Consider the following 5,000-nt stretch of genomic DNA (forward strand, 5'->3'; position numbering starts at 1 on the left):
ATATCTACGTATGACGTAATCAACATTCTACAGCGAGTTGAAGATGTAACAGCGGTATCAGCTAATACAATATAAAGGGCTAGATCGAAATAAGACAAACGGCTGTATTTCCAAATGTACATTTGTATGACCTCTCGTTTCTATCAAGCGGGGGCGGGGGGGGGGGGCGGGGGGCGTGAATGGTTCAACATCACATGCCCCTTCCTGCTAGGAACATGAATGTAAACGAGGATAATATTTGTCGCGAAAATGGGTCATCTTTTCAAGAAAAAATCTTGAAATTGAGTCCATTTTCTGTAAACATCGAGCTGTGAAGATGAACACAATCAAGTTCGTACTTTAGAAAAGTCTCGAAACTCCGAGAGTAAAAGATAAAAATTGTATCGTGTTCAAACTACTTTTCTACGTCTGAAGCTGAGTGAAGTTGGATATATCGGACGCCATAAGAGTGCTAATTCCAAGTAAAATAGTTGCGGACGAAAGAAAAGTTTGGTGATCTATAACCATGTCTATAACATGTATTCCAACGTACATACACCATAACCGCCTCTGTAAGCGGATAGGATTAAATCAATCACATCACGATGTCTATTTATAACTTACAAGGTTTCATGTGTACAGCCAAGTTGACTGGGGCACAATCGTGATACAAACCTTGCCCAAGGACCATTTAGAAACTAGCGGCATCAGTGAGGCTCGAATCTGCATTCTGCAGATTCAAAGCCCGCCACCAGTAATTAATAGCCCATTGTGACTCCACTGTCACATTTATTTCGAAGTCCATCTGACCGCTCATGTTGAGCGATATAATACCACTATATATAGTTTGATGTTCTTCTTTGACTTAGTTGAAAACTGTATTGTATCGCACCACTTATTTCTTATCATAAAACAGACCATCAATAATATACAATGGATAGCACAAAACAATACAATACAATACAATACAATACAATACAATACAATACAATACAATAAAACTTTATTGATCCTCGTCAGGAAATTATAGTGTCTGCCATAAAAACAAAAACAATTTAAAACGAGTAGATAAAAACAATAAAACGAGTACATAAAAAACGCAAAAAACCCCAAGACTTTCACAATCAAAACGCGTACATAACCAGGTTAAAAGAACGACGATAACTCGAAAAGAGTAGGCGTTAAAAAAGAGTGGCCACAGCTAGACATGTGAGTATGTAGGGTTAGAGTCGAGGTCAGTCTGTCTGTTGGAATTAATAATTGCTTATAGCGTGTTGTTCTGATGCGTGGTAGTCTGAGTCTGCCGCTTCTATCTATACATCGACTGTCAAGTTCTAGCCTAAGTGGATATGTGTCGTCAGCTAATATTGTTCCCAGTCTGTCTGTAATTTGTCTGTGGTATATGTTGTCAATGTTAGTCTGTTTTTTTACCAACCACCCAGCCGCTTTTCTGATGATTTAGTCAAGTCTGTCTTTGTCTTGTTTACAAAGGGTAGTTCTAAAAGAGAATATAAATATTGGATAGTTGGAACGCCAGACAACACAGATATACATCCACTACAAATAAAATAACCTCGAAAAGTTCTGCATTGGCCGAGGTCAGATCTCTATTGGAACTCAACCGAAGTGTGTTTGTGTTATATTTAAATTTATAATGCCAACTATCAGTAGTTGATATGTTTTCAATCTGACTTAAATCCGGCTAAATCGTTCAATGTTATTTCAGCTCGGTATTTTTGCTTCAATTAACCTCGTGATACATGTTTACGTTTTCGTCTTGATGGCCGTAGTTTTTTTTGTATATTTTTATTATAGGTGCGGTCAGAGGAATAATGGTACTTTTAAATTTTCACCTGGATCGAGTTCTTAAGCACCTTTCTACATCTGTCAAAACTAACCTGTGTTTGATGCCTTTCACACTTCTCACCCTGTACCTATGTAGTCTTTCGAACACTCCAATGATCTTGATGAAGGACAGTATTTGCATACACTTGCTGTCAATCATGACGTCGACATTTGATTTCTGTATGATGCTACTGGACATTGGAAACAGACCAATGGATCAAAGAACGTGGAATGACGTCACTGATAAACCGAATGAAAATAGAATCGATATTCTTATGTCACCGGTACTACAGCAAGGACTTTTTCTCTACTTCCTTAATGTTGTTATGCCGTTTTCAGAAGACCATACTTCCAATATGATTTTCTTTGCAATCATGATTATTATGCAGTGGTTGCTTAGCGACAGTTGCTGTGACGATATTCGAAATTCCCCTCATGACAGTACGCCCCATCGCAATCAAGACATTTTGAAAAGGAACTATTTATTATTCTTACTGCCTAATTTTATTGTATTGCCCAACTTGTACCAAATTATAAAAGTAGGGTCGTTTGGTAACATTACTTCATTTTCGCTCAATATCGCTTACTCTATCGTCAGCAGTGGAATATTTGAGAAAGTGTTATCTAATCAGTTACCCACCTACACTCTGCAAGATTCTTATGACTGTGTAGAATCTTTCGTTAAAGTGATTTTAACAAGTATCGGGATAATTCTAAATTTATTCATAACAGTTCTTTGCATATTTAATGATTATAAAATGCATCAATTAGCATTTCTTATCATATTTAACATTTGTAGACCAGTAAAGATCATACAAATCTTAGTCAGCAGACTTCAAATCCATATCGGCAAATTCAAGCGCTTTCGAAGCGCAAGTGCAGTAGCACTTGAACAAATTGATGACGTATGTGCAATATGTCTGACGTCAATGGAGAGTGCAGTTGTCACAAAATGTAATCATATTTTTCATCGATATTGTTTGGAACGATGTCTAGAATCAAGGAGTGACTGTCCCGTGTGTAGACAAATGGTCAATTAAAGGGACTCAAGCTGAGTTTATATTTTTTGGATGTAAATTTATCTGCATGTGAAAAGGTACTCAAAATATTCTACTTACTGATGTATATTTAACTTCTATACCATTTGCAATAGGCCTTTCCAAAATTTGCCATGGTGGCGCTACTTCCTGTCTGTGTGTACCTTGGGGGTATACATGGTTACTCGGTTGATCATAGAGCATTGCTGCTTTCCTCAATGTCTGATCAATACGAAAACATCCCTGATTTACACTTTTACAGAATACTAAGAGCCAAAACTCTTAAGAATTGGTACTATGAGGTGATGGTACCCCAATTTGACTGAGGGCGTTGTATTCTCAATTTCCTGTTTGCAGTCTGCAATGGCCTATTGATTGAACTCTAAGCTGGTATCAAGATATAACTTATATCCGATCAGATGACGTAATTTATCATACGTATAAAATGTAAACTAACTCCCTACTATGCAATACCAGAACTCAAATTGTAATGTCATGCATTGACAGTTACGTTATACTAAAACCGATTAATTGAATATTTGGTCAGTATTTCAAATGAGTAAAACACTTATTAAAGACATTTCATTAAAATACTTCATCTCACAATGTTGAAAAGTGTATTTTGTCACATATTTTCTGAGACATCTGTACATTTCTTCTGTCGTTTTGTATATTTTAGAAAAATGTAGAATGAAGTGTTATTAAATCGAGAAAAGGCACTTTACTGTTGAATATACATGGATATACATACTTTTTCGAGTATTTATGTTGTACGTTTGCACATTTGAACAGAGGAATCATGGTGTATGTATGTATGTATGTATGTATGTATGTATGTATGTATGTATGTATGTATGTATGTATGTATGTATGCATGTATGTGTGTGTGTGTGTGATTGCGTTGGCATGTGTGTATATGTATGTATGAATGTATGTATGTATGTATGTATGTATGTATGTATGTAACTGTGTATTTATGTGTGTATGTATGTATGTATGTATGTATGTATGTATGTATGTATGTATGTATGTATGTATGTCTGTATGTCTGTCTGTCTGTCTATGTATTTATGTGTGTATGTATATATGTGTGTGTGTGTGTGCGTGCATTTCTGTCTGTCTGTCTGTCTGTCTGTCTGTCTGTCTGTCTGCCTGCCTGCCTGCCCGTCCGTCCGTCCGTCCGTCCGTCCGTCCGTCCGTCCGCCCGCCCGCCCGCCCGCCTGTCCGTCCGTCCGTCCGTCCGTCCGTCCGTCCGTCCGTCCGTCTGTCTGTCTGTCTGTCTGTCTGTCTGTCTGTCTGTCTGTCTGTCTGTCTGCCTGTCTGTCTGTGCATGTCTTTCTCTCCATTTATTGCGATTACAATGTGGGGTTGAAGTTGTGCGAATTGTCATCATTTTATTTGAGATAAAAACTTGTAAGACGCCTGCGTACCAGCAGCCACTAGAAGGAACTCTTCTACTGTATGCCGGTATGTACTATTATCGCTACTTACACCATGAAAGCTTACGTCGTTGTATAGTGTATATATTCAGGTACAAATTATCTCGGCTGTACTATACAGGTGATGTGCCTGGCAGATGATGTGCATCCTCGTACCCTTGCTTCCTAGAACGTCCTTACAGGATTCTCGAATCATTACATTTCCTATTTTCACAGTCAAACGTCTACATACACGAATATTTCTCGGCTACTCTCAATTCGTAAAAATGCCAGCCGTGAGACAATAAGCAATAACTGCTCACATACAAAGTACTTTTACCAATTTTCATATCTTTCCATTCATCAAGTAACCATTTTCTAAAGTTTGACTATGGTAAAACACAGGTCAAGTCAGTTACAATTTTCCTGTTATCCTAAACCCACCCTGAGAAATTGAAAAATGATGACACAGACAGACAGACAGACAGACAGACAGATAGACATCCCCTCACCTCCGTACCCTTACGGGAGGTAAAAACGTGCAGATTATATTCACGTTTGTGAGTTTGGCCTAGGCTATCTCAGCCTGGCTGATCAGTATGACAAACAGTTTTTAGAAGACACAATCACACAACCTTGTGACTGGATTAGAAGTTTCTATGAATAGCAAACAAATGTTTACTTTGATCTCAATGGTCACCACATGAGGTCTCAGTGACAC

Source organism: Glandiceps talaboti, chromosome 9 (assembly GCF_964340395.1).
Source record: "Glandiceps talaboti chromosome 9, keGlaTala1.1, whole genome shotgun sequence".
Classification (NCBI taxonomy): Eukaryota; Metazoa; Hemichordata; class Enteropneusta; family Spengelidae; genus Glandiceps; species Glandiceps talaboti.